A 17609-nucleotide genomic window follows, 5' to 3' on the forward strand; every position below is an offset into this window, starting at 1 on the left:
AAAGTCAGCATGGATCAGAAACAGTGAACAGAGGAGCAGGTTGTTAGAGATCCATCCAGCATGGTGAAACATCTTTCTACTGATGATGAACAGAGTAGAGAGGAAAAGATTGTCACGGTTGTAAACATGCTGATTATTCCTACTATGTCAAGCCTCCATTTTTCCAGTGTTGGCAACACCTACGGACACTTCAAAAAGATGATGTAATGGGCATGTAGGTGTGACAATCTAGTAGCACAAATTTTTTGGTCGCACCAACAAAATCATTCTCCACCTTCTGAAGTCACCAGATTTGTCTCCTCATGACTTGGTTCACTTCCTCAGAATGAAAATCAAGTTGAAGAGTCACCATTTTGACACCATTTTGACACCATTTTGACAGATTCGGCTCTCGTCGCACATTATTCTTGACAGGTTTACCAAAAAGTACTTCCAAGTGTTGCAGGAGCACTGGGAGCAGAGCACGACTGCACGAGGAGACTACTTCAATCAGGGTGGTAGAAATAGTGTAATGGTTTAATATCTACAGTATGTGGAGTTCCCTTTTAGTTGGACATGTTAATTCCAGGTTTAATTAAATAATTAAAGAAGTCCAAATGCTTTTCATGATTTATGATATTCTAAGTGAATGCACAGAAGACATTTCTGATTTCTCTCTCCTTCTTTCCACAGAGCTGCAGACTTTTATGTTGCAGTGGAAAATGAACCACCGTGAAGAAAATTGAGACAGGAATCAAAAAAGCACAGAAGCCGTTTGGTGTTTGGAGTGTTAAAACCCAAAATAAGGTTCATATCGGTGCTGATCTCGCTGTAAAACACATTAGTCAGTCACATGGAGCTCCCAGCAGAACATGGTTCCTTATTCATGTTGTTTCAAGGTCAAAAATAAACTTTTAAGCTGAGCCGACTGTCAGAAACTCAACAACAAAGCTCACTTTCTGTTTTTTTTGACTTGAAAAGATGTTTAAAAGCAGCCGTGAGTCTCGTTTTGTTTTCTTAAACCCATTTAGCTTCATTTCTACATCAGTATTTCCAGGATAACGTGTCATAAAGTGCTGATGTTTGTCGTGGATCTGGTTCTGCCTTCATCATGTCAGATTAGCTGGAATATCAGGAGTAACAGTCGTTGTTTTATTCATTCTGTTCATTCGTTTGGGCTATCAGAGACTCTTACTATCCGTCGTTACCATTAACGCCTCCTTCACCATCATCACCGTCTTCACCACCGTTACTGCTGTCGCCTCTGAAATCATCAAAACCCGTCGAACAATTTACTGCAGATTCAATCTTAAAGCCAAACATGTCATTTTGAACACATCTTACATCTGCTCTGCAGGTGTTTCCTCTCTGCAGGAAAACAAACAAAAAACACAGATTCTTATATCTTGGAATTAGTAAAACTGTGGGGTCTTAGCCTTAATATTTAAATTATTTGGGTTAATTTCCATAATTAACAATACTGTAGGTCTTGGCCTTAACATTTAAATTGGTCTAATTAATCTTGGTAGTCAGATTTTCATCATCAGGTCATGTGTTAGAAAACGTTCCACCTCTTTCAGAAACCCTCCCTACAGTTTTCTGCCGGCAGCAGATCCATTGGTGTCTCAGCAGGATTTCATTAAAGCGTTGGAAGTGAAATATAAATACAGAGTTAATCTGCTGCAGCTCTTTATGCGTCCTTGACCCTGGAGATCGGTGTGTGCATTTTAAAGTGAGCTCCTCTCTCCACTAACCTTGGTTAATATTTCTCTTTTAGACTCCACATTCCAACTGTGAGTCATTGAACGAGTGTCAGGTTTGTTTAGAGCTTCATACGGTATAGCCATCGCTCCTACACTCACTGGAAGGTCAGTGAAGCTTTGGATTTATTCCATCATGAAGCGTCCAGAGAGTTTAGAGCGTTTGTAGCAGAGTTTAGGAGATCCTGTAAGCCCCTGAGCAAAATTTAATCAAAGAAATGTCCAATTTGAAGATCATGTCAGTTAACCGATTCGGTTTCAAACCTCTGTGTTGCTTGTCTTTGAGTGTTTTACTGTAATTAGCATCCAAACAGGACAATACAAGGTAAGATCTCAGGTCCTGATGGTATATTTGGCTACCATACTGATTGAAGTAGTCTCCTTGTGCAGTCATGCTCTGCTCCCAGTGCTCCTGCAGCACTTGGAAGTACTGTTCGGTAAACCTGTCAAGAATAATGTGCGACGAGAGCTAAATCTCCTAAATGGTGTCAAAATGGTGGCTGTTTAACTTGATTTGAGGAAGTGAAAGAAGTCACAATGTTACAGCCACAGCTTAGGCTGTGAGCTGTGGCAGGACTCTCTCTCCCCTACAGGTGTGTGATGCTGATGAGAGGTCCAGGTGTTTTCCATTTGCAATCAGCAGATGGTGTGCAGGTGGATGGAGGCCGGCTAATCAGCTTCTGTTGTGTCCCTATAAAGACTGCGCTCAGTCGTGGTTTGATGCTGGACCATCTTCGTCCCTCCAGTCAGTGCTGTGAGCTGAACTGTCTGAGCCATGTTCTTTTTTGTTCAACCAGTAATTCTGTTTTCTTGTGTTTAGTGCTGACCTCTGCCTGCTGTTGGTTCCTGATTCCTCCGGTTCACTGGTCCACCATCTGGTCCTCTGTTCATCTCCGTGGATTCTGTTGGACTGAGGAAATTGGCCGTCATCAGAACCACCAGGATAACACCAACCACAACACCTGGAGTGTCCGGATCCATCTTATCTCCCTCTCCTCCTGCCTCGCTTGGGACGCCATACCTACCATCCTCGTGTCCGCCTAGTGAAAGGAGGCTCGTAGGAAGAACCAAGAGGAGACGAATTCCCCCTCCCTCTTCTAGTGTCAGTAAGGTTCTCCAGCCCTAGAGTCACCAGACGTAGATTATACCAACCTGTTTTCGTCAGCTCATAACCTTTGGGATTTTTTAGGTTAGAGTTTTTGGGGTTTCAGTGCAGTTACTGGTTGTTTTGAGTTTGTTTAGTTGGGTTTCCTTAGTTTTTTTCCTGCCTTGGTTATACCAATAGTGGGTTAATTGTAGTTTTGGGTTTTGTTTTTGGTCCTTCTTACCTCTAGAGGCGTTTATGTTCAGTTTTTTCTTAGTGACCTCTGGCTCAGATTTGTAGTTCCGGTTTTTGTTATGTGTATATTCCTTGAGTCTGTAAATAAAGCATTTTAAAACACAACTCTTTCTGCTCTCTCATTTCCTGCTATTGAGCCTCTGGCACCTGCCGTAACACACAATGAGACAAATCTGGTGAGTTTCGAGGGAGGAGAAGAATAATTTCGTTCATGCAACCAAAAAATGTTCGTTGTTCGATTGTCATACCTACCATCTATTTGAAGTTTCCACAGGCTTTACCAACGCTGGAAAAAGTGGAGGCTCGACATAGTAGGAATAATCGGCATGTTTAAAACCTTGACAAATTTTTTCTCTCTACTCTGCTCATCATCAGTAGAAGATGTTTCACCATACTGAATGGATCTCCAACAACTAGCTCCTCTGTTCACTGTTTCTGAGTCATGCTGACTTTATTTTACTCATCCAGTAGCTTTGATTTATTTATTTATTTTTTTTTTTCTCTCAGTCTCTTGTGTCATTTCTGTTTTGCGTCTTGTTGGTCATTTTGTCTTTTTTTTGTCATTTTGCATCTAATTTTGATAATTTTGTCTTGTTTCTGTGACTTAATATCTCGATTTTGTGTCTCATTTTTGTGATTAATCTTTTTTGTCGTTTTGTCTTTTTTTTAAAGTTTTGTCTATTTGTGGTCATTTTGTATCCAAATACTGTAGATATTTAACTATCTCCATGTTTCCTGTACTCTGTTCATCATCAGTAGAAAGATGTTTCACCATGCTGAATGGATCTCCAACAACTTCCTCCTCTGTTCACTTTTTCTGAGCCATGCTGCATTTATTTTCTTTATCCAGTAGGTTTTACCTTTTAGTCTAAATTTGTCCAACATAATGTAAGACTTTTCCAAAGTAACATTAAATTGTCAAAAATGACCCACAATGGTCCAAAATGACTCAAAACTCATCTAAAACAACTTGTAAAGTTCCCAAAGTACCCAAAAATGTCCAAATTAACTTGGAAACTATCCAAAATTACTTGTAACTGGTTCAAAATGACTCAAAAAGTGTTCAAAATGACAATGGAGACAATGGAAACACTGCCTGCAGTTCAATCTGAAAACTCAGAAGCTGAGTCAGTCGTGGAGAGTCAGTTCCGAGGATCTCGAGATATTTTGTTATTTTTGGGTGTTTCTTTAATGAGAAATAAATAATCAAGTTATTTTTATGAAATATCACAACTCCTGTCTTAGATTCCATTGAGGTTTTCAAACGGTACGCTCATGAGTAGTTCAAAGACCATCGGAAAGCTGAAATTCCAACATTTATTTCTGTTGTGACAGCTCCTGGAAGATAAATGATGTCATTTTGGCATTTTTTATATTGACTGATTGAGCTATTGAACATATTCAGGGTTCAATGTTTCCGTGAATCAACCTTTTCTCTGACCTAAAAATCGGGATAAAGTTGATTAATGTCTTTTACGTCTGATCTCCCAACTTCTCAAACAAAGTTTTCCTCTAAAGACTTTATATTCTGCTTCTAATGGCAGTAAATGGGGAGAAAAGCCCAAAAGTCCTCCTTTATCCAAAGCTATGATGATGTTTTCATTAGATTTTTCTCTGGAAATTTTCCAAAGTTGCCTTCATTTCTACAAACAGTGTCCTAGACGAATCTGAAAGGTAGAAGCCTCTAAATTATTTCATCTATTAGTATATTTTTACTGAATAAAAGCGGATTGTAGGTTTCGTCCTTCATCGTTTCCATTAAAACCACATTAAGAGCAGATCTCAGGTTCATTAGTTTGTTGGAAAGTCGTCTCCTTTTTTTTTTTTTTTTTTTTTTAAATTTTATTTATTTGATCCATGGGACAGCGCACAAACAACATTAACCCCGTGGGGAGAGATGCATTATGCCAGGTTATAGCACAAGTGCTAATTTCCACCTTTAGTCCCAGAGCAGGTCTAAAGCGATCTCCTTGATCCAGACCAGCTCTTTGTTGATTTTTCCATCATTTTCAGCCTTTTAACAGAAACCTCACCAATGTCTGCCGAACGGAAAGCGATGGAACCTGACTTTGGGTTTGCTTTTATCTGCACTCTTATTTCTGTTGACAAGGTAATCTCAGGTGAAACTGGCCTCGGGCTGAGTCACTCACCTCAGATTTAAGTCTCGGAGCTGAGCATTCCATTTTCAGAAAGACGAGGCAATCTTTGAGAAACCCAGAAGGTTATTTTACATCACTTACCCCGATGCTGGATGTAACTCCAGAATCCTCAAAGACTCAAACCATCTGGATAGAAAGAAAAAAAACAATCTGAGTCAAAGACTTTGTTGCGTTCTGTTGGGTTTTTCACAACCTGAGAAGTTAAAGATACTAAAGTTTACATCCACTTGTAAAGCCCATGTATATCAGGGCAGGTTTAGCCTCCAATGACTCCTAGAACTCTTAATGTTCGATGAATCATTGAAACTCATGTAGTCATAAACAACAATCTTCCATTTAGCTTCTCTGGACCGAAGTCTAACCGAAACCAGTTCAAAAAATGTCCAGAACCAGTCAGAATACAGTGTGAAACCTGTCCTAAAGCACTTCTAGAAAGCCTCAGAGCATGATACTGCCACCACCATGCTTGAAGGTAGGTTTGTTGTTCTTAGGGTTAAAAAAAAGACCCATCCAAGACAGTCCTAAACCAGTCCTAAAAAGGTCTAAAGCTAGGACCAAAACCAAACCTAAACCAGTCAAAGTAATGCTCAGAACTAGCCAGAAAACAGTCCGAAACCAGTCCTAAACCAAATCTAAACTACACCTAAAAGAAGTCCAAGCCCCGAGACAGTCTGAAACAAGTCTAGAAGCCCTTCTAGAAAGCCCCACAGCATGATACTGCCACCACCATGCTTGATGGTAGATTTGGTGTCCTTGGGTTAAAAAGACCCGCCAAAGAGAGTCTGAAAGCAATCTTCAAAAAATCGGAAACGAGGACCAAAACCAAACCTAAGCCAGTCCTAAAAGAGTTTGAGACCCACCCAAGACCATCTAAAACCAGCCCCAAGCCAGACAGTCTGAAACCAGTTAAAAAGCACTTCTGGAAAGAGCTAGAGCATGATACTGCCACCACCATGCTTGATGGTAGGTTTGGAGTTCTTGGGGTTAAAGGTCTCAACTTAAATTTTTGCTTCTTCTGACCATAGAACTTTCCTCCAGAAAGGCCTAAAACGAAGATTTTTCCCCTTGTGTCTGACTTGTGTCAGAACGTCCTTATAAAACACGATTTAATACAACAACACCAAGAACTGATGTCATGAAGATAACTACATGACTAAATATTAGCAGTGTTTAATTAACTAGTGTATTTTAGTGCTGCTGAAGTGGAGATATCTGACAGAAAATATGAGAAAAAACTCATTTAGAGAAACGAGTCTAAATATATGATTGATAATTGGAATCTAGGGGTGTAAATACACAAATTGTAGTAAAATAAACACCGAAACCTGTATTGTAGATGTTTTCTCTCCATAAAACTATGATTTTTTTCCCTGTAGAGTCTTGGTTTGGGCACTGTTTGCTGCGTAAATTGTACTAGAAGTTTTTCTAAAATTAACCAGGCCTTTTGTTTACGAGCTTGGCCATAAAGACGTCCGCCATGAACTACTGTCAATAAAGTAATTATTTGACTGAATATTAGCAGTATTTAACTAACTAGTGTATTAGAGTGCTGCTAAAGTGGACATTTCTGACAGAAAATATGAGAAAAAACTCATTATGTGAAAATAGTCTTCAAAGAAATGTATTAAAATGGAAATCTAGGGGTGTAAATACATAAAATGCAGTAAAATAAACATGTAAACCTGTATTGTAGATGTTTTTTCTCAAAAAAAAAAAGTTATGATTTTTCCTTGTAGAATTGTGGTTTAAGCACTTTTTGCTGCATAAACTGTACAGGAACTTCTTTGCATAAACCTAAGCAGGTCTTTATTTAGGTGCTTGTATATAAAGACTTGTGTCTGAACTTCCTGCTGCCATTAAATTGTTTATATAACTGAATAATAGGAGTATTTAACTTTGATATGACCCCGGAGAGATGAGAAAAGAAACCCTCCTCTACCCGTCAGCTCTCCGCTATAAGAAGGAAATTAAAAGGAAACACATCAGACTGTAAAGTTCAGCAGAAGTTTGCCTCATGCTAAATGCCGGCCTGCTCTGCTTTGAAGCCGTTAGCGTTCCGAGCTAATTCACTTTGAAGTGCGTCATTGTGTGTGTGTGTGTGTGTGTGTGTGTGTGTGTGTGTGTGTGTGTGTGTGTGTGTGTGTGTGTGTGTGTGTGTGTGTGAGTGTGTTGACTCCAGGTGTGTGTGGAGGATTACATGAAAGTGAGCGCACGTGCACACGAGCGTGATCAAACCGGCGACGTGTTAAATCAGAGAGTCGAGGTCGGTCACGGCGGCGAGGCCACGGCGGACTCCATGACGGCGGCAAGGACGCTGCTCACGCCGCACGGCCTCATGGGAATCCAAATTACCACTCAAGGCCGACGTGAAACCCCCAGTCAGGAGGGAAGAGGTGGCAGGAAATCGAAGAGGGATTATATATTTATTTATATATACACATGGAGAAAGACTGTGTTTGTGTCTGTGCTGCAATCTTTAGAAATTTTTTTTCTGCAGACAAAAGCAGCGGCGGCGGCAAATTGCAGGAAAATTGCCCACAAACACATAAACACTTGACATCCTGCAGTTTACAGCAAACAACAGTATGGATTCAGCTTTACCGTCAGGTTCAGATGGAAAAATAAAACTGTTTTTCACTTCAGTACATAATTAGTGGTCGAATTTAATAAGTTGTTTTTAAGAAACAGGTGTGGAGCAACCAATAACGTAATCATTTGGTCATTTTAAATGGAATAAAGCCAATAAATGCCAATAAAAACAAGTTCCAGCACAGTTTATGCTGCAAAAAGTTCTTAAACCAAGACTTTACAGGGAAAAATCATCCACAATACAGTTCTAGATGTTTATTTTACTGTGTTTTGTGCATTTAGGCCCATAGATTTCAATTATAAAGCATATCTTTAAAGACTATTTTCTCAAAAGGATTTTTTTGTCATATTTTCTGTCAGAAATCCCCATTTTAGCCGCACTAAAATACACCAGTTATTTAAATACTGCTAATATTCAGTCATATAATTACCTTTATGACAGTAGTTCTTGGTGTTGTTGTATTAAATCATGTTTTATATAGGAAGTCTTTACATGAAAACAACTAAAAACTTGGCTAGGTTTATGCAAAAACAAGTTCCTGTACAGTTTATGCAGCAAAATTTTTTAACCAAGACTTTACAAGGAAAAATCATCGGGTTTTTTTGGAGAGAAATCATCTACAATACAGGTTTAGGTGTTTATTTTACTGCAATTTGTGTATTTATGTCCATAGATTGCTGATATAATACATTTCTTTAAAGACTGTTTTCTCTAAATTAGTTTTTTCTCATATTTTCTGTCAGAAATCTCCACTTAAGCAGTTAGTTAAATACTGCTAATATTCAGTCATATAATTACTTTTATGACAGTAGTTCTTGGTGTTCTGACACTAGTGTTTATATCCAAGCACTTAAACAAAACAAACATGCATATAACTAAGACCTGATTCGGTTTCAGCAACTAAAATCGAGTCAAAATGGGAAACTAAAGGTCAGATAAGTTGACAAATTTGTAAATATTTAGATCCAGCTTCAAGTAGGTACAGGTGAGAACTAGAAATCCCAACCACAAGTCGCAAAAAAAAAAAATCAGGTCAAAATTATCTTGAATTAAATGAAGTTTTAACACAACTGATGCAGAAATTTGAGTTCATGCAACATTATTATGTCAACGCAGCCCATCAAATTTAACGTTTAACGCAACTTATAAGGCTCGTTAAAATCAGTAAATCAGAATCTTTCCATTTAATAAAGTTCTGGGAATACGTCATTTGAATTACTTAAAGGTGTTTACACCTTTAAAAAGTCCAAAACTACCTCAAATAAATGCAACAACTTATGCAGAATTGCGAAAGTTTATTCAAACATTGACTTTTCCTTGAACTTTTCTGAAAATGATGCTTGAAAACATGCAAAATAACACGTCGTTAATGGAAAAACCTTTACTGTGGTTTGATGAAACGAGAGTCTCACACAGCAAAGAAACGGGAAACGTCAGTTTGAATAACGAATAATCAAGGTCAAATCACTGAGACTTACCTGACAGGAAGTATTCAGGAGCTAAACTTACACAATGTCTCCAGAAATACGTGTCACGGAATCCAACAGTTTTCTAATTTAGAGCTCTGTGTCTCAGTGACAGTCATGCTGCTTAGTATTCATATAAAAAATATCAGCTTTCATCAACTCTGTTAGTTTTCGACGTGATTCCCGAACGAACGAGGCGAAACCCGAAGCTGAAAAGAAATTGAAGTGAAAGGAAATTAAACGTGGCTCAGGGTGCGGAGAGGACGCTGGAAATAATAACTTTAATGATAATGAGATTTAGTGTAGTACTCTCTCAATAATATATCTGGGTGAAGTACCTGGAAATATGTCGAGAGCCGCTCACGGGAGCATTAAAACGTAACACCAGAAGTCATTAAAACAATTTATTAGAACAAATCCATTCTAAATCCCCATAATTTCCACCTGGGTGTTAACAGACGGCCAGAGGTCTCGGAGAACAGCCGAGCTCAGGCAGCAGGAAAAGACTCCAACATGTCGGGTTTTTACTTTAAATCTGAGCAGGTTTGCGGTGGAATTTACTGTGACATTGAAAACACAAATAGCAGCGGTGGACGAATGAGGCAAGGACCTGAAGAACACTATAGATGACAGGAAAAAGACGCAAAAAGACCTAAAGGACACTATAGATAACCAAAACAAGACACAAAAAGATCTAAAGGACACTATAGATAATCAAAACAAGACACAGAAAGACCTAGAGGACACTATAGATAAACTATAGATCTTTTAATGGAAACAAAAAGAAAGACTCTGTTAGAAAAAACTCAAGTTAAATCATGTGGAGACTCAGAAGTCACCTGGAAGAAGGTTCTTTGGTCTGAGGAGACCAGAATGGAGTTTTTTGACCAGATCAAAGTAGACACTATGATTGGCAGACACCAAACATTGGACATCGTCACTATGAAGCATGGTGGTGGCAGCATCATGATGTTCCTCAGCAGCAGGTCCTGGAAGGCTTGTAAAGGTAGAGGGTAAATGAATGCAGCAAAGACTAGAGAAATCCTGGAGGACAACCTGATGCAGTCTGAAGACAACTGAGACTTGGAGAAGATTAGTTTCCATCCAGATGATGAGTCGAAGCAAACAGACAAAGATCCTCAGAGATGGTTTGAAGACAACAAGGTGGAAGTTCTGGAGGCCGATCAGAGTCCAGACCTCAGTCTAACTCAGAATTAGTGTCTGGACCTGAAAAGTTCTGTTCACTCAGGATCTCTGTGGAACCTGGCAGAGTTTGATCAGTTTTATGAAGAACAATAAGGTGAAATTATAGCATCCAGATGTTCAGACTGATTGAGACCAACAGGATCAATGATGGAAATGAAGCCAGAGGTGCTTCTACTAAATACTGACTGGACGGACGCCAGGACTTATGAAAAAACTTCCTTTACAGACTTTAAATGTAGAGCTTGGGCTGTTGTGTGGCTGGATTACAGATTTGAAGCCTCCTGACTGATGACGGAACATTATGGACACCTGCTCAGAGATCTCAAGATCTCCGCTAGTTTCTAAAATGTGTTTCCTTCAGTTCAGTACACAACCTGAAAGAGTTAATCTCTCTCATGTGGCACCTCACACTCAGACCTGATGAGATTAGTTGGAGGTAAACATGATGAGAGGAAGTTAGAAAGAGTCTCATCTCTGGAGGGGAAGTAACGAGTTAATGGGGTAGGAGGTGTCAGAGCAGTCAGTGTTGTGGACGAGAGCACATTTATCTTTGATCTCAAATCTCTGGTCAAAACCTACACATTTACTTATATAATTTCAATAACAGCATCTTCAGAAAGCTTCATTTTGCAGTTACATGCCCTGCTGTTGTATTCTGTGATCACCCTGAAGTGTTAGAACCGAAACAACTACAAAAATGACTGAAAGGACGCTCAAAATGTCTAAAATAAGACTCAAAATGTCTAAAATATGACTCAAAATGTCTAAAATAAGATTCAAAATGTCTAAAATAGGACTCAAAATGTCTAAAATAGGACTCAAAATGTCTAAAATAGGACTCAAAATGTCTAAAATAAGACTCAAAATGTCTAAAATAAGACTCAAAATGTCTAAAATAAGACTCAAAATGTCTAAAATAAGACTCAAAATGGCAAAAGGAACGCTCAACATCTCCAAAACAAATGCAAAATGTCCAAATTAAAACCAGAATAAACAAAAGGACACTGATCATCCCTTTTTTGTGATTTCTGTCTCGTTTTGGTGATTTTTTTCTCTTTTTGTGATTTTGTGTCTTGTTTTGGTGATTTTGTGTCTCATTTTGATGATTTTGTGTCTTTTTGTGATTTTGTGTATCGTTTTACTGATTTTGTGTCTTGTTTTTGATGATTTTGTTTCTCATTTTTGTGGTTTTTTTCTCATTTTGATGATTTTTTCTAATTTTTGTGATTTTGTGTCTTGTTTTTCTGATTTTGTGTCTCATTATTATGATTTTGTGTCTTTTTGTGATGGTTTTGTCCGCTTGTGGTCATTTTGTCTCCGCATATTATCAACATTGTTCTATCTCCATGTTTCCTCTCCAGACTTTTCCTCTCTATTTCTCCTACTCTACTTGTCCTTACTGCCTTTTGATGTGTTTTTGTCGCCATGTTGTTGGTTTTTTTTGTCGTTTTTGGGTCACATTTTGGTCGTTTTGTCTGTTCGTGGTCGTTCTGCATCGTTTTGTCTTGTTTAGTCCATTTTGTGAGTGTTGCCTTGTGTGCTGGGTTTCCTTTTCCCCTCTTTGTGGTCATTTCATGTGTCTCGTCTTGTTATCCGGTGGAATTTTCTGGATCTTTTTTATGCTGCACTATATCACCACGCGGCCTGAAAAACCAACACCAGGCTGCATTAACAAACACCATAAATTATTTAGCAGCTAATTTAGATAAGTCTGTGCCGGCAGCAGAGTGTCCTAATTGCTTTGTCTTGTGGCTGACGCAGCAGAAATGAAAGAAAAAGTGGATTTTCTCCGGTCTTCCATCTGCTGGTCCTGCAGAGCATCTATTTTTATTCATTTGTTGCTGTCGGCCGAAGAACCTCCGAGTGGATGTGTTTCCTTAAAGAGTATTATCCGTCGCAGCGAAGGGTTTCTGTTCCCACTAAGATGCAAAATGAGCTAAAGGAAAAAAAAGTCTAAACCAAAACAGGGCGCAAAATGACTTAAATGACACTATAGATAGCCAAAAGAAGACACAAAAAGACCTAAAGGACTCTTAGTGTGCCTTGTTTTGGTTATCTATAGTGTCCCTTAGGTCTTCTTGTGTCTTGTTTTGGTTTGTGTTGCTTCCTTTAGCTAATTTTGACCTAAAGGACGCAACACAAACAAAAACTGTGGATTTTCTCCGGTCTTCCATCTGCTGATTGTTCAGACCATCTATTTTTATTATTCATTTGTTGCTGTTGGCGTCTGAGTGGATGTGCTTCCTTAACAAGTGTCATTCGAAGGGTTTCTGTTCCCACTAAAGCCTCATTTCCCCTCCAGAGTCCTGTTCTCTGGAGCATGATGGACGGTGGAGGAAGCAGCCTGTAGAAACAGATGAAGAACAGCTCATAAACTCTAATAAACTGGTGGTCTGGTGACCTGGTGGGCGGCGCTGCTCCTCGGTAATTGGAGGGAAATCCACCAGAACACGATGTTTTTATTCCAACAAGCTCCACTTTGAAGGACTAACTGACAGTGAATCGTCAAATTCATTGAAACTTCTCCTCGTGTTTTTGTTTTTCTGCTCTGAATTCATTCCTTCTTTTTTTTGATGTCTTGACATTTTTGTTATTTGTTTTCCCTCCTGTTTGTCTGAAGGTGATACGTTCTTTTAAGGCTCCTTTTTTATTATTTTCTCTGTTTCACCAGCGCAGACAAATAAATTGCTTTTTGGGATGTCTTAGTTTTTATTTCCACGCCGGCTCCTGTGACTTTGCCTGTTACAAGTTAATGGTTTGTTTTTGGATCTTTCTGGGCCTCCAGAGTCAACAGTTGTGATTTTGTGTCCCGTTTTTGTGATTTTGTGTCTTGTTTTTGTGATTTTGTGTCTTGTTTTTGTGGTTTTGTCTTGGTTTTGTGATTTTGTGTCTCCTTTTTGTCATTTTATGTCTCGTTTCTGTTGTTTTGTGTCTCGTTTTTGTCATTTTAAGTCTCGTTTTTGTTGTTCTGTGTCTCATTTTTGGGGTTTTGTGTCTCGTTTTTGGGGTTTTGTGTCTCATTTTTTTGATTTTTTGTCTGGTTTTTGCATTTTTTCTGGTTTGTTTTTGGATCTTTCTGGACCTCCAGAGTCAACAGAAATGACCAGAGGTGTGTGTAGAAGGTTCATGGAGTGTGAAGAAGTAAATGTGTGAACCTTCCTTTGGTAAAGCCTCAGACCTTAATGAACTCATTAAGCTTTAATTGGCTCATTAGGACAAGGGAGGCAGGTGAAGAATGATCGTCTGAGAGCTGATAAACGCTTCAAATCTTCTGCTACGTCTGCAAACGGATTTCTTTCACCCCACTGGATTCAATCTAATACAGTTTCTGTGTAATATCAAGTGTCAATCAGCTGTAGTACCTGGTTGTTCCACCAGGTGGAGCCTCTTACTGTTTAATACTGTAGAGCCCAGCTGTATTTTGTGTCTCATTTTTGTCTTGTTTTTGTGAAATCGTTTTGGTGGTTTTGTGTCTCATTTTTTGCAGTTTTGTGTCTCATTTTTGTGCTCTTTTGTCTTGCTTTTGCCATTTTGTGTCCCGCTATTGCAGTTTTGTGTCTCCTTTTTGTGATTTTGTGTCTCGTTTTTGCAGTTTTGTGTCTCTTTTTTGTGATTTTGTGTCTCATTTTTGTGATTTTGTGGCTTGTTTTCGCAATTTTGTGTCTTTTTTGTCCTTTTTGTCTTGCTTTTGTGCTTTTGTCTCTCATTTTTGAAGTTTTGTGTCTCGTTTTTGTGATTTTGTCTCGGTTTTGAGGTTTTGTGTCTTGTTTTTGTGATTTTGTGTCTCGTTTTTGTGATTTTATGTTACATTTTTGCGATTTTGTGTCTCATTTTTGAAGTTTTGTGTCTCCTTTTTGTGATTTTGTTTCGGTTTTGACATTTAGTGCCTCGTTTTAATGATTTTGTGTCTCATTTTTGAAGTTTTGTGTCTCCATTTTGTGATTTTGTCTCGGTTTTGAGATTTAGTGCCTTGTTTTAATGATTTTGTGTCTCATTTTTGCCGTTTTGTGTCTCGTTTTGATGATCGTGTCTAGTTTTGATGATTTTGTGTCTCACTTTTGTGATTTGTGTCTCGTTTTTGCAGATTTGTGTTTCGTTTTTTGTCATTTTGTGTCTCATTTTTGCCATTTTGTGTCACGTTTTTGCGATTTTGTCTCGTTTTCACATACATACATATAATACATCATATGAATACAGAGACACACTAAATATCCTCAAATTGTGGACGTAAAGTGAAACAGGAAGTGAAATAAGGTTGACAACAGGACAGAGATCCAAAACATCATCCATCAGAGCCGGAGCTGTTGGATTTCACTGACTTGAACTCTGCAGGATTCTGTAGGATCTGAAACCTGATTAAATTAAAGAAAAGCTGTGAGGAAAATGGCCTTAAAACTCTTAAATCTGCTGCAGAGGTTTATAAAAAGCTGCCAGAGGAGGAGGACTGAACAATTCCTGATGTATTTCTTTGTTTTTAGAGCTAATAAAACTGCTGTAGGGGAGGATTTGACTTATTCTCACTTAAAAATCATCTAAATGTTTGACTTTGAATAAATCCAGCTGATAGAAGCATCATTTGATTCGTATTTTTCAGGAAACGCGACAAGTGTAGGTTTATTTAAAGAACAGCTGGTTAATGTTGCTGTAAATCTAATGAGGCTGTCAGATAAGGAGATAAATAAACAGCAGCCAGAGGTGGAAAAACATGAAATGACACAAACATGATCACAAACATAAATTCTGAAAATGTAAGTTTTTAAAAACCAATATTGTTCAGTTCAGATGTTTTTAATATCAGAGGAAAACACTAACTGATGGTTCATGATCGCTGTTGTTTGTAGAAAGAAACTAATAAGGATTTATGTAGAAAAATAAAAAACAACATCTGTAATTGAAGGAAAGACAGAAAATCGGATTAACATTCTGAGCTTCGAGAGGTTTCTGGACGATTTAGACACATTGTCTTGTTTTTTGTGATTTTGTGTCTCATTTTTGAGATTTTTTGTCTAATTTTTGTGATTTTCTGTCTCGTTTTTGTGATTTTATCTTATTTTTGTGATTTTGTGTCTCATTTTTACGACTTAGTGTCATTTTTACGATTTTATGTCTCATTTTTGCAATTTTACGTCTCATTTTTGTAATTTTCTGTCTCGTTTTTGCAATTTTATCTTGTTTTTTTAACTGTCTAATTTTTGCAATTTTTTGTCTCCTTTTCTCCATTTTATGTCTCATTTTTGCAATTTTTTGTCTCGTTTTTGTGATTTTACGTCTCGTTTTAGAGATTTTGTCTTGTTTTTGAAATTTTATGTCTTATCTTTGTGATTTCATGTCTCGTTTTTGTGATTTTGCATCTCCTTTTTGTAGTAATCATTGAAAACATAAAAGAAAAGAAAAAGTTTCTTTCTTTGATTATTTATTGTACAAAAATCTTTAAATAAAATGGAATAAGCATGTGTAACATATTTCCAAGTGTCTGCTAGTGGTACCAGCACTGAAAAAAATGGATTCTCTACATAATACAGATATATATCTATTTACTTTTTAATTTCTTTGTCTTCTATCAGTTTTGGTGTTTACACTGCCTGCAGTTCAGCCAAAAAGTTGCAGAATTTTTTGCCACATCATTGTTAGTTGCAACTGAATCAATCATGGCTTTGTGATTGAGCCAAAAAAAATGCAGAATTTTGTGCTTTTTGCAGAATCTGGTTTCCACAAACGGTTTATTTTTGGAGATTTATTTTTAGAAAATGTCATAAATCATTTAAAAGATAAAGGGAAAAAAATTAATTTATTTGATTATTTATTGTACAAAAAAAGGAAAATAAAATGGAGTAAGCATATGGAACATATTTCCAAGTGTCTGCAGGTTTTACCAATACTGAAAAAAACAGATTCTCTACATAATACAGACTAGCTGTTTCTAATTATCATTTCTTTGTATATATTGTAAATAAAACTGCTGTAACAATGTAAATTTCCCCTGGAGTGGGGAGAAATAAAGAACTTTATCTTTATCTTATCTTATCTTATCTTTGTCTGTCTTGCGTCTTGGTGTTTACACTGCCTGCAGTTCAGCCAACAAAGTCCCTGAATATTTGCCACATCATTGTTGGTTGCAGTCAAATCAATCGTGGCTTCATAGTTGACCCCAAAAATGTGTGATAGTCATGAATAAACACAAAGACACCTATAACAACTTGAATGTGTGTGACAGTATGATAATAATAATAATAATGGATTAGATTTATATAGCGCTTTTCAAGGCACTCAAAGCGCTTCACAATGAATCCATTATTCATTCACTCAAACATTCTCACTCTGGTGGTGGTAAACTACATTTGTAGCCACAGCTGCCGTGGGGCAGACTGACGGAAGTGTGGCTGACGATCCACGACTACGGCTCCTCCGACCACCACCAACATTCACATGCATTCATACACCAGTGTGAGTAGCTGCACTGGAGGCCAGGTGGGTAAAGTGTCTTGCCCAAGGACACAACAGCACATGACTAGGACAGAGAGGGAATCGAACCCTTCGATCATTGGACGACCCGCTCTACCACCTGAGCCACAGCCGCCCCGTATGGTTCTTGCCAGTATTTGGTTCTTGATACTATTCGGGGCTCTACAACGATGTTTTCCAACCTTTTTGGCTTGAAACACCTTAAACTAAATGCTGTGTACTTTTTGACATTGAATAATTAAAAAAGACTCCAGAAACTGTTAAATATGTTGTTAAAACTGTTAAATATGTTGTTGTTGAAAATGGTAAAAGCTTTAAGAACTGTTAAAGATCTGTGGGTTGAGAAGTTTTCGGGATCTGTGATCCACTTGTTCGGGCTTATGATCATGATTGATTGCTCATGCCTGCGGAAGCCGGAAGGGGGAGCTCTCCACCGCTATGCTTCATTCGGACTGGAACTGCCGAGGAAGAGTTGCGCACCGTGAGCGTGCTCTTCTTCATCCTCTTCTTCAGGTATGACTCGTACGACATATAGTTGTCATGGTGTTTATATGAATTGTGTTAATGTACTATGTTAATTGAGTGTGTTTTGGAGCGTTATTTGCGGGTTATAGAGAGGAAATGTTTGAATGAGCTGTCTGTCTAGCT

General features: G+C 38.0%; 1 protein-coding gene across 5 annotated transcripts in view; it reads left to right on the top strand.

Moving 5' to 3' along the window:
- Positions 1-17389: 17389 nt before the first annotated feature.
- Positions 17390-17609, top strand: part of LOC111567141 (poly(rC)-binding protein 4-like) — a 145777-nt gene continuing 145557 nt past the window's right edge. For all 5 annotated transcript variants that reach the window (XM_055010601.1, XM_035947168.2, XM_055010602.1 and 2 more), the window contains exon 1: positions 17390-17474. The gene's annotated coding sequence lies outside the window, so the exon portion shown is untranslated. The remainder of the gene's footprint in view (positions 17475-17609) is intronic.

This window comes from Amphiprion ocellaris, chromosome 5 (genome assembly GCF_022539595.1).
Source record: "Amphiprion ocellaris isolate individual 3 ecotype Okinawa chromosome 5, ASM2253959v1, whole genome shotgun sequence".
Classification (NCBI taxonomy): domain Eukaryota; kingdom Metazoa; phylum Chordata; class Actinopteri; family Pomacentridae; genus Amphiprion; species Amphiprion ocellaris.